Source organism: Callorhinus ursinus, unplaced genomic scaffold (assembly GCF_003265705.2).
Source record: "Callorhinus ursinus isolate GAN/ISIS: 27379988/994484 unplaced genomic scaffold, GSC_fseal_2.0 scaffold30, whole genome shotgun sequence".
Lineage (NCBI taxonomy): Eukaryota > Metazoa > Chordata > Mammalia > Carnivora > Otariidae > Callorhinus > Callorhinus ursinus.
This window is the reverse complement of record NW_027397092.1, coordinates 8,175,918-8,203,424: the sequence shown is the minus strand read 5'-3', so window position 1 is coordinate 8,203,424 and position 27,507 is coordinate 8,175,918. Positions and strand designations below refer to the sequence as shown.

The 27,507-nt window shown below is 41.4% G+C and overlaps 1 protein-coding gene across 9 annotated transcripts in view; it reads right to left on the bottom strand.

Annotated features, from left to right (window-relative positions):
• SNX24 (sorting nexin 24) overlaps nt 1-27,507 on the bottom strand; it is a 155,283-nt gene that overhangs the window by 91,968 nt on the left and 35,808 nt on the right. Inside the window, exon 2 of one of the 9 annotated variants that reach the window (XM_073878584.1) lies at nt 18,396-18,544. The exons of the other annotated variants lie outside the window; for them this stretch is intronic. The gene's annotated coding sequence lies outside the window, so the exon portion shown is untranslated. The remainder of the gene's footprint in view (nt 1-18,395; nt 18,545-27,507) is intronic. 9 annotated transcript variants of the gene reach the window in all.

Here is a 27,507-nt window from a genome sequence, read left to right as displayed (position 1 = left end):
TGGGGAGCCTGCTTCTCCCTCTGCCTCTGCGGCTCCCCCTGCTTGTGTTTGCTCTCTGTTAAATAAATAAAATCCTTTTAAAAAAATAAAACACTAGATGGCAAAGAAATGTGTACTTAAAAAAAAATAAAATCATGGATCGCCTGGATGGCTCAGTCATTAAGCGTCTGCCTTTGGCTCAGGTCATGATCCCAGGGTCCTGGGATAGAGCCCCGCATCAGGCTCCCTGCTTGGCGGGAAGCCTGCTTCTCCCTCTCCCACTACCCCTGCTTGTGTTCCCTCTCTTGCTATCTCTCTCTGTCAAATAAATAAAATCTTTAAAAAAATAAAAATAAAAAGGTATTATTATTAAAAAAAAAAAAAACAACTGTTACACTTGGGGCACCTGGGTGGCTCAGTTGGTTAAGTGTCCGCCATCGGCTCAGGTCATGATCCCAGGGTCCTGGGTCCTGCATCGAGCTCCTTGCTCAGCAGGGAGCCTGCTTCCCCCTCTCCCTGACCCCATTTGTGCTATCTCTTGCTATCTCTCTCTCAAATAAATAAAAGCTTAAAAAATAATAAAACTATCGCACTGTAAAGACAATGATGATGATGGTACTTCTTTACCCAAGTATTTATTGAGGACTTAGTGTGTGCTAAGCCCTGTTCAAGGTGCCTGAAGTCTACCAGTGAAGTAAAGTGACAAAGAGCTCTCCCCTCAAGAAACATACATTCTGGCAGGGGAGAGGAGAGACTGGCTGCAACAGATGTAAAACAATAGATACAGTGTGTTTCAGAAAGTGATTACCTGGTATGGGGGAGGGGGGCAGAGCCAGGAAAAAGCACTGGGAATGCTACAGGGAAGTTACAATGTTAAATGAAATGCTCAGAGTTAGCTTCACTGAGAAGATGGAAATCCAGACTTTGAAAGTTGTTATCACAGCACTTAACTCAGTACTGGCTTTTATTTCTTGTTTATCTTTAACTCACTTTTTAAAATGCACTGACACATGAATGTTTACAAACTAAGTCTGCCTAATGAAAAATGTACAACTAAATTTCTGTACTTAACCAATCGTCATCTTTTCTAAATCTATATAACACACACGGGTACCAAAGACACTCAGGGAGAAGTCTGGAGCCTAACGAGGCTGGGCCTCAGCATGTATCAGCATGTACATTCTCCATGTAGAATCAGCATTTCTAAGCCCATTTACAAGGAGCCGCTGAAGAGGAGGGGGTGGGGGAAGGCCATTCCAAGAGCTTCTCATATTGATTTTGTTTATCCCAAACAAAGAGATTCTCCTAGTTACAGGATCTATCATAATCACTTAATTTGTCTGAGTCCTTTAAAGAAGGAACAATGGATTGAAGAAAAAGTGTTGACTTGGAAAAATATAAACATTTTGCAGATTTTTTTTGTTGTTGGTATGGGTCATTTTCTCTTAGTAGTATCACATACGTGGTCTCTGCAGAGAAACTGAAAATGCGTAACTCTAATTCCTGCCGTTCCCAAGAGCCTGAGCTAAACCTAATGAAGCTGACATCTAAGACTCCTACACCGCTCTCAAGAGTAGCAAGGATAAAGCTTTTCTGCTTTACCTTGCCAAGGTTTAATATATTAGACATTCACCATGAAATCACCCACATCACCTACTAATGAGCAGTTTTCTTCTCTCTACATAGTGTTTCCATACGCACAGAGCCAGTGCAACCGAGAACCTTCTGCCAGGTATTTCCTACAGGGTACAACACACAGATTTAAAGGCAACTTTTGGATGAAGTCCCTTCCTGGACAGAAAAAAAAAAAGTACACAAGATTAGTTCAATCACGATTAGTTCATTAGTTTCATTTGAGAAAGCAAATATCCACTCACTACAAACCAATATTCACTAAGTCTCCATTACTCCTCGCCATGGCTCTGCCAAGGTTAGCCCTTTACAGACTAAAATTCACAAAAGCAGTGGAATCTGAACACATGAAAACATTTCCAGACAGGGGAGCTGCTTGGCCATCAGAGATAAATAGTACACCCAACTGAAGTGGCAGAAGGAAAGAAGAGTTATATTAGTTTCATTAAGTAACTTCGCATGAGCTATACTGCAAAAGTAAACTAATCTGAAAAGATACATATGAAGAATGGGAAGAGAATAAAAAATGCACAAGGAAGACTATTTCTCAACAAATGTATGCACATACACTGATATGAATTATTTGCTCAACATCAGTTCAGGGGCCCCAGAATATGACTTTTATTAAAAGTGAAAAAGTAAGGGGCGCCTGGCTGGCTCAGTCGATAGAGCATGTGACTCTTGATTTCAGGGTGGTGAGTTTGAACCCCACGTTGGGTGTAGAGATTACTTTAAAAGAATAATAATAATAATAAAAATGAAAATGAAAAAGCACATTTATAATTAGAAACAACTATAAACAACCTAATAATTAGAAGGATGATAAATGATAGCACATTCATATCATGTCTCAGATTTATTAACATAAAATGGTATTGTTAACCTTGTTAAAATTTTTAAACAGAAGCACAGGCTACACAAAGAGTACACTGCTTTTTTTAAATTTTATTTTATTTAAATTCAATTAATTAACATATAGTGTATTATTAGTTTCAGAGGCAGAGTTCAGTGATTCATAAGTTGCATATAAAGGAGTACACTATTTTGTGTTGAAGTGAATACATGATCGGGGCACTTGGCTGGCTCAGTAAGAGCAGCATGTGACTTGATCTCAGGGTCGTGAGTTCAAGCCCCACACTGGGTGTAGGGATTACTTAAATAAATAAAAACTTAAAAAATTAGGTGAATACATGATCATAACAGTGTATGTACATATAAACCCAAAAAAGGTGGGAGAAAAAAATACCCAAATGTTTTAAAGGAACAGATAAGGTTTTTTTTTCTTCTTCACTTTTCAGGGTTTTTTTTCCCACCAATTTTTCCTTATTGAAGATGTGTATCTCATAGCCTTCTCTAAAATTCTGAGTAAAAGGATGCCTGGGTGGCTCAGTTGGTTAAGCTTCTGCCTCCGGCTCAGGTCATGATCCCAGGGTTCTGGGATCAAGTCCCACATTGGGCTCCTTGCTCAGTGGGGAGTCTCCTCCCTCTGCCTGCCGCTTCCCCTGCTTGTGCTCTCTCTCTGACAAATAAATAAAATCTTTAAAAAAATAAAATAAAATTCTGAGTGAAAATGTTCGAAATGAAAAAAAAATAAGTCAAAATGAAAAAAAAAAGTTGTAAATCAGGTATCTGGGGTTCCAAGTCCCTCTTTGGCACTTATTAGCCATAGAGACAGGAAAATCATTTCTCAGCTCAATCCTGTTCATCAGTTAGGACATCTTACTATTTGACTTATGTATGACACCTGTGTATTGCTCTGTCACAGGTGTTTTTCTCCAAGTCTGCTCTAAGGTAGAGACTGTGCCACGTGCCTATTTCTGTGCATGCTTTACACAGTGATGAGGGCAAACAAATGGTAACTCATCTGCAACTAATCGTGCATGCTTACCTCACTGTTCAAAATCACTATCTTCAGGATCAGATTCTGTTCAGTGAATTGCCTTCCACGACCTCTCCCTTACCAAACAGCAAACTCAGTTCTCAAAGCAGACAACCCTGCTCCTCCCCTACTCCTCTACCTTGTGTGCAGTTTCTGGCTCTGAAATCAGAGGGCTCTGTGAAATGTAAGCTCCAGGTTGATCTGAACCAGACTGTGGTTTTCAGAAAGACTAGACCACATGCCTTCTGGTCAATTTCAGGTCCCAATGGCTACCTTTTCTTCAGCACAATGCTCACCCTTCTCACTTCCTTGGCCTGAAAGCAAATGCTATAGTCTGCATGTGACTATTTACCTGAATTCTCTAGTTTCTAGATGTTTCCTCTTATCTTAGTGGGACACATCCCACTGCCACAGGCTGTGAGCAAACAAACACGTGCATTCATTCTCAGGAAGGGATGGATGTGGCCATGTTTGCTATCAAAAGGACTCACCGAGGATATCCATGATAGCGTGACACGTAACATCAAGCCCGTTTAAAGGCATTTTTCTAAAGCTGTAATAACCTTGTGCCTCCGTAGGATAAGGGCTCACTGACCTGCTGCCTGTGAAGTGTGTGGCCAGCCTGGTGCCAGGAGGGGAGTTGGAGCATCCGAGGAGACTTGGACCCTGCCTCGGCCACTGTGCAAAAATGTACTGTCCGCCTGACAGCTGAAGAAGAGGTATCAATTTTGTTTTGCTTTTTTTTGGTTAACATCATTGTATCTCAGTTTTAATTCTTTTCGTGATATCTAAACCACTTTGAGTTAATATCCGGTTGGGATCTCTTTAATATGCTTTCTCAAATGCAATAAAACTAAAATAACTGGTTTTTCTGGCCATGAAGTCAAAACACTACACCAAACACCACAGAAGCAAGCCACGTGAAGCCCATCCACCATTTTCCTGTCTGGGCATCGTTCTGATTGCAAGATACCCCAAGTGAGTTTTGTACTGTTTTTAATTTGAAGGTATTCTCACTTCATTAACACAATTCTTCATTTTTTACTTCTTTGTTAATACCAATGAGAAATTCCAGGCTTTAAAAGATTCAAACGACTTGTATCTAAATCAGACCTGGACTCTCTTCTTGCAACAGGCCGATTTACAGATCTCCTGGAGTTTCTCTGCTTCCATAAAATGCGGATGCCACTGCCCATCAGGCCCGGGTTTGCCACTTTGCACAAACAGTCCAAAACAGTTTTCCTGATCTGTTTCAACTTGAAGTGTTGTCAATATATGGATTGTCTTGCTTTCTAATTCAGTGAAAAATCTAGTTTTCCATTAGTCTCTGCCTTTCTAATTTTCGATACAGCTTTACTAAATGTAATTATTACAGGCAGATTCAAGAAAGCAATTACTGAGCTACTGGTTTGTATCTCTGAAGTCTTAATAAGTGGCAAAAAGTTGTAACTGCACCCAGAGTATAAAATAAATTTTTCAACAGATTAGACATACACACCCTTGAATTTATATGTGGAGAGACATATTTAAAATAGCATATAAAGTGTGCTCTCTTAAAACGCAAGTCCGCATCTTCATTTAAACTTTATTCAAAGGCAGTGCTGTAAGTTCTAATGAGGAGGAAATGACTTTTCAGAAATGTCTTTCTGCTCTTTCTCCAGGGGTCTGTGACTTTGGTAAACCACTTCATTTCCTGGATTTCCTTTTTCCCTCCATCTGTAAATATATGAGAATGTTAAACTAAATGGCCAACAAATACTCTTTCAGTTCTACAGGCTATGAAATATTTCTTAAAGTCCTAACTTGTGCTGAATTCAGTAATACACACAGGACAGAACTTCCAAGGCTTAAAATTTAGTCAAGAAGAAAGATAATAATAAACCAATATATAAAAGTGCTACCCCAATGATATAAACCAAATTATCTTTCCAAAATGTCTTAAGCAATAGCTGTACATATAAATGGGGGAATGCAACTTCTTTGGCAGTCATCCAAATTACAGACTTTGGCTTTCCATCTATCGGTAAATAGTGGAGCATTCACTATGTGGTCAGTTAACACTGGTCTTGGACAAACAACAGTTTCTGTGAATGGAACCACCATCCCCAAGCCAACATGCCCCTGAGACACTGAACAGTTGACCATCCTTATCTCAGTATGGTGATATTATTTAAGAATTCATGAGAGGCACAAGGAGCAGGTGAATGTCATCATTTTGCAGATAAAAAGACTAAGGATCAGAAAAATAAATGATTTTCCAAAAGTCTCATAACCATTCAACAGCCTTCCCTCCACAATATGATCATGGGCAGCCTTTTTGCAAAATTAATTATTGAATGAGACCATAGTGACTTTTTCACTTTCTGGAAAAGTCTTCATTGCTCTTAACATTTTCGTTTGTTGGCACCATTCAAAATAGTGCCAATTATTTACCTTGAACACCATAAAGCTACAGCAACCATTCTAACTCTTAATTTAGATGATATGCAAAGAACTTACCCTCATGATTTCTAGAATCTAGGCTAATGGATTTTGGACAGGGTCCTTACATCAAGGAGTAGAAAGTGATGATGAGCGTTATCACTACCACCATTATCTGCAAATGAAAACCACCCTGTAGTGGTTTCTTCAAATCCTCCTCCATGAAGGTCGGACAAGCAAGTGTGAAGCCAAGGGAAAAAAACTAAAAAGAGAAACAAGCAGGCAAACAAACATGCTTCCTCCTTTAATTCTAAAATGAAGTTGAAAACCTGTATACCAGGTCCGTATTGAATCACCCTTCTAAAGGGGTACTGTGCTCGGTCTGGCTGCCACATCTTCAGAATGTCATTGTCACACGGGAGAGTCTTTTCCATGGAGAAGCCACCGCAAGACCAGAAGACTATCCCTATGGCATCTGAGGAACATGGAGCGATGTTTACCCCAGGGGAGCAGTCTGTAAGTATTTGTACAGCAAATGAGAAGGGATTGCAGTGAAGTTTTGTCGATCCCAATAACAAAATTAAGGCCAGTCAGTAAATTTTCTGTACAGTCTAGAGCTGAGAAAAAGAATCATGACTTAGAGTTTGCCATGCAAGCATAACGAGCCCACATCCCAAATCACCCACCAGATAAGGCTGAACTGACAGTTTCCAGGCAGCTTATGTAAGGAGGGATTACAATTCAACCCAGTTTCTGGTCAGAGATTGTATTTTGGGAAAACAGATGACATGCCACTGTTAAGTAAACAGCCTCTTTCTTTAAAGTGAGTCAATCAGGGCAGGGTGTCATTAAGCCATAGAAATAGCTAACGTAGAATTTGAGATGGATAAAGTCAAGGCCCCAGGCCTACTATTCAAAACAAAAGCATTTTACAAGGAAGCACCGAGACTGGAACTCAGAGTAAAAGCTCCTAAGATACAAAAGCACAAACAATTATAAACACGAAATCCGAAATAGTCACTTTAAAGAATTAAGACAAATGGGTAAAAATTAACTTCTCGCCTTAAAACACCAAGAGAGCAAAGCAGAGCTCTGGTGATGAAGCCTAAAAAAAAGAATACAAAGAATGTGCCAGAAGGAACCCACCCCACAGAGGAGCTGGAAACAGGACACAGAGACCCAGGTCTCCCTGGAAATAATGTCAGGAGCACATTTTCCTCAGGCAATCAGAATGAACAAGTCACATGTGTGGACACAGACTACTAATAAAGAAACAAAAACCAGACAGTGGAAAGTGCTGTGAGTTTTGTTTTAATTCCAATATTAAATAGCCATGGATATGAAATACATCATTTGCTCTCACTTTTGACTGCAGTTTACTTACTCAGTAAAAATGTATGGATCACTTCTGTGTGTCACCGTGTGCTCAATGCTGGGGATACGGTGAATTGACAGCACAACGCACAGTCTTACAAACGTTCCCAGGGCAAGGACAGACCGCCAGGAGAGCATCAAACAGCGTGGCCAGTTAGGGCTCAGTCTCTGAGAAAGCCATGAAGACCAGAGACCTAAGGGGGAGCTGAGGCTGAGGAGAAGGTCTGTTTAACAAAAGCCTAAGATGCAGTTGAGGAACCAGCAGTGGAGGACATGGCAGTTAAAGGGGAGGAAGGATGGAGAGTGGCCCGTAGGTGGGCAGAGGCCAGACCATGCTGGGCCTCTTGAGCCACACTGGAGACCGACTGGCCTTTACCAAAGGAGCAGGGAAAGCCTCGCGATGTGCACAACAGCCCTTCTGGCCGCAAAATAATGGATTCTGAGAAGTTCAGAGCGGGTGGGGAAGATGGAGTAGGAAGGCGTTGATGTCTTTTCCAAAGTTCCACATTGGAAATTTCATGTTTCTTAACTTTTTTCTCATGTAAGCACTTAAAAATTACACCATGTTGACTTAAAAATGGACTCAGTCATATAACAAGTTTAAAACGGGGCCTTCAGGGCGCCTGGGTGGCTCAGTTGGTTAAGCACCTGCCTTCAGCTCAGGTCATGGTCCCAGGGTCCTGGGATCGAGTCCTGCATCGGGCTCCCTGCTCGGCGGGGGAGTCTGCTTCTCCCTCTGTCTGCCGCTTCCCCTGCTTGTGCTCTGTCTCTCTCGCTGTCAAATAAATAAATAAATGAACGAACGAATAAATAAATAAATAAATGAAATCTTTTTTTTTTTAAAAAAAACTGGGCCTTTTTTAAAAGTTTGAAAAGAAACTAGATACTAGACATTTTAAAAATGAAGTCACTAGGAGTTTTAAGAGCCTTCTCGTCAAAGGCTTTTCTCCTGTCCTCATCTATGTAAGACCAAGAGAAGGCTGCTCTTCTGCTTCTAAGGACAGAGCAAACCCCTTTAGGTCTGTGGGCCCTGGTCTGAGGAGGGAAGGGGAGGGAGCCAGGGGTCCTCCAGCTCACCCACTAGGTGTGGAGCCCCCTCCAGGGTGATGAAGGCCATGCAACTCAGCAGTCTACAGGTGTTCTCAGAGCAAACAATTCAAGAAAAAGTAGGGGTGGGGGAGTGCCAACAAGCGAGAGGAAAGGCAGAGGGACTAGAAAGGCTGCTCTCACCAGAAGGGCAAAGGCATCCACAGGGCTCTATCCGTGCCGGAACAAGGGTGATGTCAGGAGCCCGCTCACGTAAAATGGACGAGAGAACAAAGTAAATGGATACAGCAATACCAGAATCACCAGTGAGGTAAACCCACTGAGAGAGCAGAATTGTGAATGAGGTGGACTATCTGAGTTGTCCCATGAAGGGTACGGTGGGGGAGCACGGTGAGGTCCCCAGACTAGCTCCACAGGCTAAGAATCTAGTAATAGGGATCTACATAAAGCTGGGCCACAATCTACAATCCCCAAGATTAGGGTTCATCAGGATAAAGCCACGTATTCTCTTAGTGACTGGGATTACATGTTACAATGACCAACTCTGGGTTCCAGTCAAAACTACATAATAATGACGAGGCTGGTGACAGGACTCCGATGCCTAAGCAGGAAGTACCAACCACGTACCCGTGGGAGACGGTGACGTGGGTGTGGAGATTCAGTAAATGTACCTGCAGCCTATTCATGCATTGTAGAAACTGCCTTGAGCGCTCTGAAGGTTCTTTAGGCCAGTCTTAGGAGAGGGGATGGGTGGGGAACAGACTGAATATAACAAAAAGCCGTTTCCCATGTATGTGTTAGCAGCCTCCCCCCCCCCACTTCCACAGAAATCTGATTGCAGGGGGAGATGGTCAGGACTCCCCACTCTGTCTCCATCCTCACTAGAGCCACCCCTACCTGAATCCCTTCCCCCCGCCACTTACTCATCAAAGCCTGTCTGATCCCAGGATGGAGGAGTAGTGGGGATGGCCCTAATTTTGAACCTCTTCCCATATTCTTACAACCTTGGCCTTGAAATTAAGAGGAAAAGAATTTCAAGAGTAAAAATGAAAATAAACAAGAAGAGAAATGGAGTGGACACGAACAGAACAGCCTGGCCTGTAGCCCAGAAGGGGAAGGTCTCAAGGCACTCAGACACTAGGCAGAGTATCTCAAATCCTGAACATCACCATGGCAAGATTAATGTCCTAAGGCAACTTTGTTCTACTGGATTTTTTCAATTAAGTTTCCCATTGTCAAAGTAAACCTTATCTCTGGTGATTTTCTTAACTTCCTAATCTCCTGCCTTTACAGCTGTTACTCCTAATAGTAAAGTGAGGGTTCACTATTTATAGAATAAACTGCTATCTCTCAGTCTTGAACCTACAAGCTCTCAATCCGCTCTGGCCTCAATGCTGCATTCCTCATTCGGGGAAAACCAAGCCCTAGAAAGAATTATTCCATTAGGTAGCTTGCAAAAGATAACCACACCAGTGTAATCTTGTCATTACTACAGGGTCTGCCTCTGAATATAAGTCATCCCTCTAGCAAGTACAGTTGACCTTGGAACAACATGGGGTTTGATCTGCACATGTCCACCTACATGTGGATTTTCTTCAATACAATACATTTATTTTCTCTTCCTTATGATTTTCTTTAAAGTCTTCTTTCCTCTAGATTATTGTAATAGTGTATATATATATATAACATACAAAATATGTGTTAATTGACTGTTATCGGTAAGGCTTCGGGGCAACAGCAGGTAATTAGAAGTTAAGTTTTGGGGAGTCAAAAGTTATACGTGGGTTTTCAACTGTGTGGGGGAAGTCGACACCCCGAACCCCTGTGCTGTTCAAGAGTCAACTGTATTTATTAAATATTTTTGTGAGCCAGGCTCTGAGCTGGAGCACAGTGGGCAGCAAAAGAGACACAGTCTCTCTGCCATGGAATTCGGAGGAAAGAAAGAGATTAGCCAATTGTTAAGTACAAGATGATGGCTGAAGTCGGCGCGGGAAGGAAGTGTAGATGGTGCCAAAGTCATCTTAACAGGGAAACCAGCCTAGCTGGGACAGTGAAGGACACCCAGAGATTTCACACTGCACTCTATTCGTGAGGGCAGGCACCAGCTTCAGGCAACCAACCCCACAGCACACACACATCCATGTGGTTTATAGCTCTCTCCACTCTGACACCCATGCCGCACTTATCCTGTGAGACCAAAGATGTGGGTTCAAATCCCACCTTTCCCATTTATTGGCCATGTGTCCTACGGTAAGTTATTTAAGCTCACTGTGCATCCGTTTTTTCATCTGTTAAATACAGAGAGTATTTTCCTTGTAAGGATTTGAATAAGATAATGTTTATAAAGTACATGGTATGGTGTCTAGCATATGGTAAGCGCTCAGCAAATAATAGGTTATGATTTTCATCATAACCTATTATATGTGTCCCTGAATTTTAGTCAATGATATTAAAATCATTTAAACTAGTATTTAATGACCTCTCATTCTAATATACCCCAATGTCTTTTTTAATACCCCAGAGTGCTCTTAGCGTGTTCTTTGTTAATATGGTAATGACCGTGTATCTTTTTGTGTATTGAAGACAATTTTCAATGTGAATTAAATAAATGTCTAAATAATTCAGTATTTCGAATAGGTAATACATTCTTTTGATATTCAAAGCTTAAAAAAAAAAGATATGAAACGATAAACAGTGACCTCTCCCTTGAAACCCAGATCACTCTTTGATCAAATCACACGCCTCGCTCTACCTTTGGGTGCCCACCACAAACAGTCCTTCCAGCCTGGCTGTGTACATGTGTGAGCTGAATCAGTCTTACATGCTTCCCTTCTACACAAAAGGCCCACATTACACATTCATCTATCTCTTGCTTTTTTACTTAGCAATGGTCCTTGGCAGTCTCTCCACATGAGGACATACATACACTGTCCTTTCCCTCCTTTTACTGTTCCATAATATCCTATTGCATGGATACTGTTATAATAAATGTCTTTTTGGCTACATCTCTTTCTGGACTGACACAAACTTTCCTAATTATAGTTTTGGCAGTAGGTGATGGAGAAAATGGATAGAAATACTGTATTTTCATTCGACTTCATTGTTCTTAGTCAAAAACTAACAGCAACTAATTATTTTTGGTATAGTTCATATAAACAATCTACACAAGCACTATGCTACGGTTTACAATAATAATTTCCCCCCTCAATTATTTTAAAACATCTGTTCTGTATTTTACATGTCCCAGGATCATTTTCCTCCGTGTTTATATGGGAAAAGTGCCGGCTGCTAGCATCCAATCAGTTACCCTGAGATGTCAGCTGTCAACCACATCTCCCGCAGCAATTTCCCTCTTCTCCCTCCCTTCCCACTCTGGGTGAGCTGTCAGGTTTCTAGTTTCTGACGTGCATTTACATCACTCAATGACATCTGACAGCAGTGAAAGGCCACAGAAAACTGCTTATTGATCAGAGCAAAACTAGTTGACGGAACAGATGAGGTTGTACCATAGAAATGCAGCCACATTCAGGTGATGACATTTTGCCCCCCGTACACAAGAGCTTAATGGAATACAACTTCATTATATCCTGCCACTAGTACTTATGGCCCCAACCCCATCTCCCGACTGTTTTGTCTATGTGGTGATGAGGACAATCTATTTGTGCTGGTATCAATGGATTACTAACCTGATTTGTTCGTGAACACTTGCAAACTACTTGTGAATCTGTCCTGACGAATACACCTAGAGACACTGAAATCTCAATTTTCCTAAAATCTAATTGTGCTGTCCTTTCAAAAAGAACAATGGAATTACCACTTAGTGAGCTGTAACGGCTCAGTTCAAAACTTTTACGCCACTGGGTAAAGAAGTTTAAATGGGCATCTCTTTGATGCTTGTTACACTGTCAGGGGAAAAAAAAAATGGGTAACTTGAAAAACACTCAAAATTTACTTATAAATGGGAGAATATAGGAATTTCTAAGAACTAAAATACCAGATGAAGGCCCTCTGCATACATAGTGTAGTTTTGAAGAGAAAAGTTTTAACCACTTGCTATTTTCATTGCCAATGAAGACAGAGGAGTGTAAAGTTTAAATCAGTACATGTCTGGAATAGGGGTCATTAAGCCAAACTCCTAATATTTTGCCACAAACATAAGAAAAGGAAAACACCACAAGGGACAAAATTACCAGCCCTCCCGGACTTCTAGGAGGAAAAAAAAAAATCTGAAAACTTTACCCTGAGGGTTGTCTGGCCTTCATCTTTCCTTTTTAATTCCTCCTTTGAGGTGAGAGTCGTCTCCTAGATTAGGAATTCCCAGACACCACGCTCCTCCCAACCTGGCCACATTTGCGTCCTCTCTGGACTTAATATTTTTCATTAAATAGCCTTTCTAGTTCAGTAAAATTTAAAGATAACTTTAAGGGGAGTATGAGAAGAGATACTCATTTTTTTAAGGTGTGTTTCTTGCTGAACGTTCTGAGGCTGAAGCCGGCTCTCTTCCTTAGAGAGACTGGCTGAAAGTAAAGCCAAGTTAAAGCTTCCGGAGAGTTTTTTAGGGGACTGGAGGACATGGTATAGGATTAAAAGTTACACGAGAAGGAATAACTTTCTCACTTACAAATCAGTATGATTTAAAGCGCAGGCACCACCAATATTGCCCCGCAGCACCAACAGCCTGTATCCAAACACTGGGAACGCAGCTATGGGACAAAGAATGGGCAGGTGCCCACGGCGGGCTGTAGGTTCGAATTCTGTCCCTCCCACTTACTGTGTGACCCCCGCCAAGTTGTATAACCTCCACAGACCACCCCACTCACTTCTCATCTATAAAAGGAAATATTGAGAGCATACGAGCCTTAAATAATTGCTTTTAGAAGTAAATGAGATCATGCATATAAAGTACCTCGCATCTTATCTGAACTTAAGGAAGTGGTTAATAAATGTTAAATCACTATGGTTTATTTCTTCCCATCTCCTTAAAGAGACTTTAGTTAAAAACATTTTTTTAGGGTAGAGAGCAGGAGAAACTCAAGGCATAGGGCACAGGAAGAAAAGAAAGAAGTGGAGAGAAAAGGAAAGAAAATCCCATAGACTAACAAGAAAAAAATAGTCTGAGCAACAGGAGGGTCTTCAGACCCACTGCATCAGCTTCTCGTTGTCACCAAGTTCTTTTTTTCCTTCCTTCCTTCCTCTTTCTCCCTTCCTTGCTTGCTTTCTTTTTCCTTCTGTCCTTCCTTCCTTCTTCCTTCCTTCAGCCTCCCTCCCTCCCTCCTTCCTTCCTTCCTTCCTCCCTCCCTTCGCTTTTCCCTTTTCTTTTTTCTTTCAGGTGAAGGCCACTACTCTCCTCTGGGCTCCAGTAACACTCCGTTCAAGCTGTTATCTGCTTTGTGCGGTGGCCTCCCCCTCAGGCCTGAGACTGGCTGGAGACAGAAGCCATGTCTCCTGTGGGGACCCCAGGGCCGAGCACAGGGTCCGGCCAGCACACACAGAGCAGAGCTGTCTCGATGACGACACACCGACCAATCTGCCTGCCCGACGCCACGCCGGCACCAGCCAGGCCTCAGCGGGGAGGTTACAGGGGTCTGAACAGGGGACTTTTCGGCATAGTGACTTTTTACTTACAGTACCAGCTTCCATCATGAAAAACAGTCAACAGAAAAGCAGCAAAGTATTAAGTGTGTTTATTTCAAACACGTTAGATTTTTCAAGAAATGGTCTAAGTTTTGCCATTTCACAAATCACACCATTATAAAAAGCCTCAGCTGCATTTTTTTGTACTGTGAGATCACGAGAAGAAAATCTTCCTTCTCAATCACCCAGACCAAGGCGTATGCCTTAGGGCATATGTAAACTCAGAGCTTCTGAACCACAGACCACGTGTTATTTTCCAAACACTTTCGCTTCACACACATTGTGCCCTATGCCTGAATGGAAACAAAAAACTGACTCAAATCAAATCCGCCTTGCTGTACTCGCAATTAATAAAGTACAAAACAACTGGGGAATATAATCGTGTAAGGTGGACGGTGACATACTACAGACACAGCAGGCGTGGTGGAAGGCAGGGCAAGCCAGGCATGGGGTGATACGTGGGGAGAGTGACCGTGTACCCCGACTGCCCCCCAGACTTACCACTACTATCCCAGCACAACGATCAAGGCTGCCACCTTTTACTTCCAAAAGTACGTCAGTTTAGATGATAAGTTATGCGGTCACCCCAACCATGGAGAAGAGCTCCACCCCATGCACGTTCGGTGGTCTTAGAGTTCTTCGTAAATACATGCTGTCTTTGGGGTTCACTGCCTTATATGCAACTGACTTTATACACATGTCCTCTACCTGACGCTTAACCGTTACTCCAATTGTCTCCAGTGCATAAGTGAGGCCTTGCCACGTAGTAGGTACTTAATTGTGGCTGAATGATTAATTCTGAGACACCCCCAACTCAGTGGACCAGATGATAGGTCTGAGTTTAACAAGGGAAAAAGAATGGTCAGGTGAAATTCATTGAAACTTGACATCTGAAGGAATGTTCTGGAACCTGAAAACCATAATTACACACATAATCGTACAGATAGGAGTTACATCTGAGTTGGAAAGTGAGAAGATTAAACTTGTGCTCAGAAAATCTGGGCACATCTCCAACCAGGTGTTTCCAGGGCTAAGCTGTGATGCTCTATTATAAAGATTTTTGGATGCAGTTAACCAGCAGTACCTGTATTTGCCAAACCTCCTAAACGAGTAGTTGATTCAGGGCAAGCCCTAACCGACAGAGTGAAGATCTGGAATCACGGGCTTCTCATGGGCACTGGCAGAATGAATTGTCAGGAACTAACCCTCTGGCACATCGACCTACCAGTCTCCCACCTCCCTCCACTTTCCACTCCTTGCAGATGACGTCAAGATGAAATCAGGATCCTTGCCTATTTAAAAAAAAAAAAAAAAAAAACCCTGAAATCAGACACGCCTACAGCAGTCCTGTTTTACATCTACAGGGCCAGAATGGGGCTATAAATAGTAGCATATACTTCCACAGAGGACATTCAGGACTTGGAAGAACTTTACTGAACTGAAACATCTCTGTTCGTCCACACTTACTTAAAATGCCTCCTGGGAACTAACACCTTCCCCAGGCCGCTAGGAGCTGTGTGACAGCTAGGGCTGGGGGGGGGGGGGTGCAGATGCCGACGGCCACTCAGAACATGCCTGGAACACCGGGATGTCTTCAACATGCACCCACGGCAAAAGCAGAGGCATTTTTTCCAATTAAACTCCACGAAGTTTAAGTCAAAGTCAAACGAAAAACTAATTTGATTTATTATCGATGAAAAAATATTTAGCATTCTTAATTATGTTCCCTTGGTCACAGAGTTCATTTTATTTTATTTTACTTTATTTTATTTTTAAAGTAAGCTCTATGCCCAACGTGGGGCTTGAACTCACGACCCCGAGGGCAAGAGTTGCATGCTATTCCCATGGAGCCAGCCAGGCACCCCACGGAGTTCATTTTAAACAGCATGTTGGGTTGGATTAAACACATGAAGCTGGATTATCTGATGACTATGTAAATCACTAATAATTTAAGAGTCTATAAAATAGAGACAAAAGCATAATTTTATGATCATTTTTTCAAACCAAAAAGCATATAATTTTAGATTTATGAAAAGGCATGTAAACATTTCATAACCTGGGGCTCCTGGGTGGCTCAGTTGGTTGAGCATTTGACTCTTGGTTTCCACTCAGGGTTGTGGGATGGAACCCTATGTGGGGCTCTGCGCTCAGCAGGGAGTCTACATGAGATTCTCTCCTTCTGCCCCTCCCCCTGCTCTCTCTCTCTCTCTCAAATAAATAAAGGAGCACCTGGATGTCTCAGTCAGTTAAGCATCTGACTGGATTTTGGCTCAGGTCATGATCTCAGTGTCATAAGATTGAGCCCTCAGTAGGCTCTGCTCAGTACACAGTCTGTTTCAGTTTCTCTCCATCTGTCCCTCCCCCTACTCATCGCATGCACTCTCTCTCTCTCTAATAAATAAACCTTTAAAAACATGTCATAACCTTAAATAATTAAGAAATAGACACATATTTTTTAAAGACTGGGCATGCCATTTGGTGACTGTGTAATTTCAACAACCTATCATTCTCAAGCTTTTCTTGCTCTAGTTTTCAAAACTATGTTATACTTGGGGCACCTGACTAGCTCCATTAGTAGAGCATGTGACTCTTGATCTGAGAGTGGTGAGTTCAAGCCCCACATTGGAAACAAAACTTACTTAAACTTAAAAAAACTACGTTAGATTTAACACACATAACTCAAGAATTTACAAAGGATGCAAAAAACAAACATAGTATTTCCTATCCCTACTATACCATTTAACTCTAGGACCAACTATATATAATATTCATAAGTTTTTCTTTTTAACTTTAATATACATTATATTTATACATCTTTTAATGTAGTTACTGGAAAGTACTGTATACCTAGGAAAAGAAGAGAACCAGAACATACCTGTAGGGAAAATGGAGTATTTTAATTACAAACAAGAGTCCACCAAAAGGAATGAAACCACAAATGTAGAAAGTAGAAGGTCATCTAAAGCATAAAAATTTAGAAACATTCTCTTCTCAAACAGATTCACAGAAAAATTTTGTTTTATTTTATTTCTTTTTTTTTAAGATTTTATTTATTTATTTGACAGAGAGAGACACAGCGAGAGAGGGAACACAAGCAGGGGAAGCAGGAGAGGGAGAAGCAGGCTTCCTGCCGAGCAGGGAGCCCGACATGGGGCTCGATCCCAGGACCACGACCTGAGGTGAAGGCAGACGCTTAACGACTGAGCCACCCAGGCGCCCCAAAAATTTTGTTTTAAATTATAGGAGCATGGGGCAGATATACTATGGTGCACCAAAATTTAAGGATCATTAAGAAATAAAATTCAACATTAAATACATGGCCAAAAACCTTCCAGGTTTTAAAATTCCATTCAATGAGGCCCCTGTTTTATCCCACAATGATGAACTGTGTAGGTGCCCAGTACACTGGAGATCACTGGATGCATAAAGCACAAACTGCAGGTCACAGCTTCCCAGACCAGTGGCAGACAGGCTTGTTCAGTGATTGTTACAACAGTGCAAGAGTTGGTATAAAAGAGACATAAGCAGGGTACATGGAAAGCACAGAGGCGAGTGCAACCAACTCCATCTGGGGGAGGGAGGCAGGAGATTCAGAGGAGCAAGTCTCTGAGCTGGGCAATGGGTTCTCCATATACAGGGCTCACATGGGCCCTATAAATGGAGAGGCTGAGGGATAGTCCAGGGCTAGGGAACAAGTACAAAGATGGAGAGCCAGAATTGACATGATCCATCTGTGCAACATGAACAAGCTGGTATGAGTTGAATCTTGGCAGAGTCTTAGGGGAGGGAACGGAGGGAGGGAGACTGGTCCAGAGGAGGTGAAAGAGGCAGAGTGGGACAAGACCGGGAAGGGGCTTTTCTTCACTGTACCTACAAGTCTCACCTTTGGACTGGAGACGGCCAGGAGGCAGCAGAAATATTCAGAAAGGCATATTCAAATTTTACCATTAAGTGCAGGGACCAAGCAAAGGAAAGCCCCCTATAGAAGAGCGAGGTGACACTCTCTGGGAGTGACACAGGGAAAGCGCAGGAGACTGAAGCAGGGGCCAGAGGCCATAGACATTTCTGGTAAACAGCTGAATGCCCAAATGAGGGAGAGACAATGATTATCCTTATGTTTTATGTTGCACCCCTGAGCAGACGATGGCAACTAGACTCAGATACAGAAGGCAAAAGAACATTTTTTTTTTTTTGCAGGAAAGAAACTGCATTTTACGTATCTTTGACACCCTAACTTAGTGTCACCCACAGTACAAGGCATACAGTGAAAACCTAAGAGATACTTGCTAAATGAAAAGGAAAGCTCAATTTCAAGCAATCCAAAACTTAGTTAGCATGGAATAATCCCTCATAATACACACTAGCAGTATTTTGTCTTTTTAAAATATCTAGATCATATCCCCCCTAATAAAGGAGCAATATGGGATACCTGTTGGTTAAGCGTCTGCCTTCGGCTCAGGTCATGATCCTGGGGTCCTGGGATCGAGTCCCATGTCTGGCTCCCTGCTCCGCGGGGAGCCTGCTTCTCCCTCTGCCTGCTGCACTCCCCACATGTGTGCTCTCTCTCTTGCTCTCTCTCTGACAAATAAATAAATAAAATCTTTTAAAAAAATAAAGGAGCAATACTTTTATTAGTAAAGGAATAAAAGCATGGCTCTCAGGTCTTTGACAGATAAGATTTTACCTTTCTTCAGTTACACTTTCTAATACCACACAATACCCATTTCCATATGGCCATACAGAACTGAAATTGAACATATTTTCGAAGGCATATATTTCTGTGTTCCCTGCTCTTAATTTTTTTAAAGATTTATTTCTTTATTTCCCGGAAAAGGGAGAGTGCCTGTGAGAGGGGAGGGCAGAGGGAGGGAGAATCTCAAGCAGACTCCCCGCTGAGCATGGACCCCCCCCCCCAATGTGGGGCTCAATCTCACGACCCTGAGATCATGACCTGAGCCAAAACCAAGTCAGACGCTTTATCAACTGACCTACCCAGACACCCCATGCTCTTAATTTTTTAAACAAGGTCTTATATTTCACATTTTAAAAATTGCTTCTAGGGCGCCTGGGTGGCTCAGTTGGTTAAGCAACTGCCTTCGGCTCAGGCCATGATCCTGGAGTCCCAGGATCGAGTCCCACATCGGGCTCGCTGCTGAGCAGGGACCCTCTTCCCTCTTGTGCTCTCTATCTCTCATTCTCTCTCTCAAATAAATAAATAAAATCTTTTAAAAAAAATTGCTTCTACTAAGGCCAGTGGTTTTCCTACCCGGAAGTGAATCATTGGTTGTAAGGAACCCCTACCACTACCAAGACAACTATCCTAAATGCGTATGCTGTCCTTGAAAACTGAGATCTCCCTGAATTCCTTCATCATTGTAGGAAGTGCCTAGCAGAGTCAATGCTCAAGTGAGTGTTGAAGGAACTTTATACTATTCAACAGAAGCATTCCTGACAGACTGTATGTTAACAACTTTTTTTTTCTGGTGCAAATGGTAAATTTCCATTCACTTTATGATAGCAACAACAATAAGTTCCCTCAAGCTACTGTTGCTACAGCCAGTGCCCACCCTCTTCTTAGAACCTCTGTTGCCAGAATCCTACCAACGGCAAGGGATTTCCTCCTCTAGCTCCAAAGTCACCGGACTCCCCAGCAGGTGGGTGGTAAACACTAGCAGTACAAGAGTGGAGAAGACTGTGCTCCTTCAGGCGGGGCAGAGCCATTGGGGTGTGGGCTGGCAGCGGGTGGCAAAAGCTACTCCTTTGCCAAGAGCTAACCTTTCAAGTCAAGGGCAACAGCATCCAGAGAAAGCAGCTCTCAAAAAAGGCCAGGACAGCCCCCCAACCATCAATGCATATACACCGTAAGCCTCTCGCCAACAAAGAATATGCACTATCCACCAAAGGATGCGAAACACAGGTTCTATGACTCCAATTCGTGGACTCTGATTTGGGAACTGCCCCACCAACCACGTCTGGCCGAACTGCTTAATAATAACAAGCTCTGGACACCAACCGTGCCCCCTCCTGGCTGCACACCGGTTACCTGCAGAATGGTTTGAAAAGATCAATGTCCACGTCCCCAGCCAGACCGATTAGACTGGTCTCTGGCTAGAAAACAGTATACGGAGAGATCCACCTACCCATTATCAAGATTTAACAGATGTTTATATTTTTCCATATTTACTTTGATTTCACTTTGTCTTTTAAGAACCGATGTATCCTTGATTCAGCTACAACCCACATTTAACCTTTACAACACTTGTTCCCCTTTTCTGCCCATCAACAGACAGAGGGGAGCACTGGTGGACCGGCCTGAGCCCCACTCCCCTGGGGCCCTGCACGCAGCTCTCCGCCCAGCACCACACCGCCTGCAGGCACTCGGACTTCAATTATTAATTTAGAAGATTCTAAATGGAAAGGAATTTTTAAGACGCCCCACTGTGTTTTAAATGCATATATATTATGTTTAGCACACCTCCATCTGTATTATGTACATGGGGGAAAATCAGACTAAAGATAATTTAAGACTAACACTACAGGAGCACACCTAGGCCCTCAAGTTTCACAGAGGTACACTGAGTACTATGAATCTTCTCTAAGGCACTGAATGAAAATAACACCAACTTCCTTCAGAATGCAAAAATCACACTGAAGTATTTCTGACAAGAGACCACAATACATGCACACACATATGTACTCACATCCATGCACCCCCACATATACACGTGCGCACACATGCGAGCTTTCCAGAACATTTGTACAGTCTCGATCTGTAGGACTGAAATGAAGAATGCATTCTATGATACTGCTGATCTTAACATCAAAGACTTGTAAATGAATAACGAGCACCTTTCTTTTTTTCCCCCCAAACAACAGAAAACACAAAGTTAAATACTTTCCCTTTTTTGAAGGGATGAGCAGAAGAATGAGAGAGCCTCAAATACTTAATTAAGTCCCATTAATTTATATGACATCGTGGGGCAACAGTTTTTTCTGTTATGGAAAAACTTAGAGATCTGAAGAGAACCCCAATAAATCTGCAGAGTATTAAAAAGACTTGATAAGAAAATCTTCAGGTGTCAAACATGGATGTACTTGCATGTACAAAGATTTATCACTACAGCTATTTCCAGGAAAACTTATATGGTTATACCTAAATATTTGGAGAAGAAATCCTGCCCCTCCCTGGCCAAAAAAGTTTCTAGCAATAAAGCTCTACGAATGACATACACATGTGCAAAACAATTCACTCTTTCCGTTAATATGGCTATATACTGTCATCTGAGTCTTATGAATTCATCCCAAACAGGTATTTTTACACGTATGCAAGAGCTCATGCAAGGTAGCAAGGTAGCAGGATGGGGCAAAGAAAGAATGCGGTCATGCTTTCTTAAAATAGCCTAAGAAGGCAATTTTTAAACATAAAAATAGGAAGGGGGAAAATATTCTTGCTTAGTGTTCTCCCTTTCTGAAAGACCTGTAATGATACGTAGTTTTGGAAATGCACTGATGACATCTTTGATTTCCATTTAATGAACACAGTGACACCTACTGGCATACTGATGAGGCAATGCAGACAAGATCTGAAAACTCACATACAGGCAGAGGTCCCTGAGATATGTATGTTCAGGGGTCTCCTGTTAAATGACATTGACTTAAGTACACTATTCTGCAACACTGTATCGAACTAAGATGGAAATAAGCTACAGGAAAGCCCACATTTCTGGTGTTCAATTTCAGGTTGCACCATGAGAAGGACACACACAGTCCTTGGGAGGCTTTCCTTCAGCATTCAGTCCACATTTTCCAAAAGCCATAAGCATTTATTTTTGGTGGTTGGAGTTAAACCTCAGACCTCACTAAAGTCAGTATGTTTGGTTGAGAGCAATCACATAACATGATAATTTTTAAGAATCATGTAAACCAAGAAAATCGTAGCTGGGAGGCATTAGTTGCTGTATAAACAGGGTGGACCCATTATAAATAAACTGTGTCCTTTCATAAATAAGCTGTGGTCTATCACAGAAACAAGACCAGACTTATAAGACTTTTTTTTTTCCTGACTATGTAAGCGCAATTGTTGGTCCTAAGGAAAGAAATAAGCTCAAGATGAAGCAGGTGGAAAAAATATGGACAAGTTAGTAGTGTGCCCATCAATTATCTGGTAAACTATAGGTGGTCTAACTTTAAAACAGAAAGAGAAGGGTTTGGGACAGGACAGGAGAAACCTTGGTGCCGGACTGGTGGCTGTCTTGGAGGCACCAAGGTATGAGAGTAGACCCAGTGGACCCAGACAGAATACCATGAATCTGTGCATGGTAAGTTCCACACAACTTGCTGAGAGAATGTAACAGTCTTTTTTTTTTTTTTTTTTAAGATTTTTATTTATTTTATTGAAAGAGAGAGAGAATGGTAGAGAGAGAGCATGAGATGGAGGAAGGTCAGAGGGAGAAGCAGACTCCCTGCTGAGCAGGGAGCCCGATGTGGGACTCGATCCCGGGACTCCAGGATCATGACCTGAGCCGAAGGCAGTCGCTTAACCAACTGAGCCACCCAGGCGCCCGAGAATGTAACAGTCTTAAGAACAGGATACATATCCCACATGCCAAATCTGACTGACTAGGATCAGTCCACAGTACTGCTAAGGTTTCCCAGGCTGAGTCAACAGAAATGAGTGCTGGGATCAATTAGCCATGTCTGTCATGGGTACGGAGAGGGGAAAGGACAAAGATATGTAACCTCATTACCCTAAGATTAAAAACAAAGAACTGTGTTTCATAACCTCACCCATTTCTATCCTGCTGCATGTTTTGCTTGTGTATTTGTCCTTTCCCTTTGTTTCTCAGGGAAATTTATTTTGAAAACAGCCCCACCTCAGCTGAAATAAGAAGGGGAGATTTTCCTTGGCCAGCTGGAGAGGCACGGGGAGGGTGGCAAGGATGAAGCCAGCACACTAACCCGAAAGGGAGGGCCTGGGGGTGCTCATGAGACACACTCTGCAGAAGTCTCCTCCACCAGAGTGACAGGCGATGCCCCCGCTGAGGGCATTTAAGCCCACACAGCACAGGTGAGGCTTTGTGTCACATTACCAGGATCCAAAGGTGCCTGCACCCTTGGCCCAAGATGTTGGATATGAGATGCTTGAGAACCACCTCAGCAGTGCTAACTCCTAAATAAATCTCAATGGCATTGAACTCTCCACCAGCACATTACTTGGCCTTTAAGCCTGCGTGCAAAATATTCCATTAGTTAGAGATGACATCATGTTAAAATGAAAACATGTTTTACTTAACATTAATGAAAATGGAATAAGTTAATCACGATTAAGTTAGTAGCTAAACCTATCCTCTAGGTTATTTTCTCCTCTGTAGATTTCTTAGAGCCTTTCTATTACAAATACCTATTTTTTTAAACTTTAAGTAAAGTAATTGGTATACATAGTAACACACCAAACATGTAGACCAGTCACTCTAAGGAAAAGCAACAGCTCCCTGCTCCAGCCAGGAGGCAACTTTTAAATGTTTCTACTTTTAGATCTGGTAGTTACCTCTGGAGGTGGACCAATATGCATATTCTTCTACTTTTTGATTTGTCAACCTTAAAAAGTATCTAATGACCTCTATATGAAAGATGAGGATTTAGTACATTACTCCCCACTTTGCTTATTCCTCCCCAGTATCTGAGAGTTATTTTATTTTTAGTTGTTCTGATGGTTACTTTTGCAACTTTAAATAACTCTGTCAGTACTCATTAGTACTATCAAACTTTTCCCTGAACTTCTCCTTACCTCTTTCTGTCATCCACAGCTACTCTTTCGTATTCTCAAAAATTCTTAACATTTATATTTTGACATCACCAGCAAGTTTTCTTTCATCCATACAATGATTCTAAAAGCTGAAAACCAATCAGCAGGGTTTGCAATATTTTGAAATGAGATGTATTGGAAAGCAAAGTAGTATGCTAGACTTACAATTACACAAACCATTTAAAAACTTAAGCACCAAAAAGGCAAGACACTATTACGAAAAGAATTATGAGAAAGCAGTAAAGGAAAAACATATTAATATGTGATGAAACAAAAGATGACCATTTCTGCACAATTATTAAAAACTGCATAAACTCTTAGCTTTTTTATAATGTGGGGTTTGGAAAGTTTGTGGAATGACTTGGGGGCTTAATTAGAATAAAATGTAAGCTATCCTTGAAACAAATTTTTAAAATTTACAAAACTGTCCTTCAGATATAGTACGTATTTATCAGAAACTTCCTCTGAAAATGACTACATATAGGTTTTGGGGGGCTGACCACTGCAGAATGAATGTCAAGGTGGGAATAGTCAATGGGCAGTTCCAAACCTACACAATAAGACAGGGGAACTCAGAAAGAGAGAGACTAAATACTGCTCAAGTCAGCTAGAAAACTGTCATCAAGTCCACGCGGGTCTGTGTGCTCAACTTCTAAGTTCCTGAACCCAGATATATAGTTCAGGTATAACCACAAACCAAAAACCAAAATGGTAATTATCATATATGAATAACACACTACACATAATTTGCAATGAATGTAACAATGCCAACATATCCACTACAGGTTTCTACACCTATATTAAATATTCTGAAATACCAAACAATAAATGCATGGAACGAAAAAGGAATTCTGATGGAGTACGCAATAAACGTGGGGACTCTAAAACAAAATCAAAACAACCCATCTGAAAACCAGGGTAACTAGGTGCCCCAGAACCATGAATGGGTTGTGGAACCATATTTGTTTTTACTGTGAAGAAGTGAAAGTTAGATATAAGGTAAAAAAAAAAAAAAAAAAGACAAAATCGATAAAACAGACAGTATTTTAGCTGGATAATACCAGTAAGAGAAAAGGTTCCCTAACACTATTTACCTTTAGCAAGTGCTATTAAAATGAAATGACTTAATGAAACCTAGCATTTGGAGCTTAAATTAGCTTATTAAACACGGATTTATTTTTTATTTTATTTTATTTATTTGACAGAGAGAGACACAGCGAGAGAGGGAACACAAGCAGGGGGAGTGGGAGAGGGAGAAGCAGGCTCCCCGCGGAGCAGGGAGCCCGATGTGGAGCTCGATTCCAGGACCCTGGGACCATGACCTGAGCCGAAGGCAGACTCTTAACGACTGAGCCACCCAGGCGCCCCAACACGGATTTATTGAAGACTATTTACCCTAACTTAAAAGGCTTCTTTATAAGGAGCACCTGGGTGGCTCAGTCCGTTAAGCATTCAATCTCTTGATCTCAGCTCAGGTCTTGATCTCAGGGTCATGAGTTCAAGCCCCATGTTGGGCTCCATGCTGGGCATGGAGCCTACTTAAAAAAGGCTTCTTTTTATTTTTACTTGGAAGCCAGATTCCAGCATAAGATGTACTTCCATGTATCTGTTTCATCCTGCTTCTATGAGCATGTGCAGAGACTCCAAATTACTGAGAACATTTGAATTATATTAAACTATTAAATATGGCCCACTCCTCTCCTAGCCCACTTAAGACAACTTCCCTCCACTAAGACTGTAAGCACTTCAAGGGTAGAAAATGCACCTTATTCTTCACTAATGTCACCAAGCAGTACTAAGACAATGCCTTGTCCACAGCAGTTGCTCATAAAACATTTGCTTGTGGAAGCATTTTCTGTAAGAGCAAAACACTGAACACAGCCCAAATCCACAACCATTGGAGACTGGCTGGATCAAATGTGGTACACCCACACAAGGAAGTACCGTGCAGCCATTATAAATAAGGTTTCTTACAAACTCAGATGGAGCATTTTCTAGGATATATTGACTAAAAAAATAATCATGGAAGAAAGATTATACATAGTATGCTACTAGCTGTTATGGAAGGGAAAATAGGGAATGGAGATATAACAAGAGATGGAGATATTTATGGATAAGTGTGTGAGCATGTACAAAAGAGAAACACAGGAGGTATAATAAATACCTAATAAAAATAGTACCTACACAAACACAACAGGAAATATTCTAAGACAGAAAGACTTGCATAAAAATTTCACATTTTATTAAGTTTACTGGTAGAAAAATGTTGGTCTTAAGAAGCCAAAACTTTTATGTATGAAGAAGAAACATACATAAAATGCAGTCCTAATTTAAAATGTGTATATGCTCACACTTTAATATAGCTATTTCCCAGTTCTATCTACTGGAAGGATCTAGCAGCAACGATAAACCACAGCACACTTAGCATCCAGATCTTGGTTTCTAAATACCATTCCCCACTAAAAGGGAGCAGGGTCCTTGGAAAAGTCCAGAATTGGGAAAGTAGGTAGCGAACCTCCATATCTCATTGGACAGAAAGAAATGTTGATCAAAGACAAACAGGGTCATGTCAAAACGACACAAGAGTCAAACTGAAGGAGATTCCATGGGACAAATGTGTGACCATTTGAGCATTTAAAGAATGACAATACCAGAAAACACTTTTAATTAAAAAAAAAAAGCCATGAGTCTTTTTTTTTCTTTTGAGATACAAAGGAGGAAGCAGAAAGGGAAGAAGCTCCTCCTGACAAAAGAATGCCAAATAAAAGATGTGGAAAAATGATAAAATTAGAAAACCATCATTTTACAACTATTAACAGTAGCTTATTCAGGCAATGATCATTACTCTGGTTAACCAATAAGTCAAAGGAGTGAAATGTTGTAATATAGGGGTGAAAGTACTCTCAAAGGATTCAACCAAGAAAAATAAAGAGTGTGTGTAGAAAAAGAGACAAAGACAGTGGCACAGAGAAAATATAAAGCAAAAGTGACAAAACGTGGCAAGTGGTGAATCTGAGTGAATATACGTACCCCTTGTATTCTGCTTTCAATATTCCTGTAGATCTAAATTTTTTCAAAATTAATCACCGGGGGAAAAAACAAAAAGAAGTCTGCTGTAAGAACTACCTAACTGTGATACACAGACTTAGACCCCTGACCTCACAACACACTTCTGTTCCTACGCTTAGCATTCCTATTTCACTGACAGAAGTGCAGTTTTGGTCACTTGACAGTCTCCAACTTGCACACATACTTTGTTCTTACATGTTTGCTCTGAAGTCAATATGTAACACTCAAAACACACTTCTGCACAGAAACAATTTTCCTGGCTGGCCCAAAAAGGCTACTCAGAGAATAACATTGCTGAATGAAACGACAAGAGTTTGAAAAAAAAAAATCAGTTTATACACAGATGATTCAGAGCCAACGTAATGTGATAAAATTGAAGACAGAGTAATACTCATCCAGAATAATGAGAGGCATTTTTTTGGGAGACACATTATTGCTGGAATACCAATAAGGGTGGGAGGAGACAGTTGAAAATTTCAGATAATAATGCAAAACTTATAGTTTCAAAAAATGGACTGTATTTTTTTTAAAGATTTATTTATTTTAGAGAGAGTAAGGGAGAGAGAAAGTGTGCGTGCATGAACGGGGGGCGGGGGCAGATGGAGAAGGAGAGAATTTCAAGCAGACTCTGCGCTGAGCGTGGAGCCCAATGTGGGGCTCAATTTCA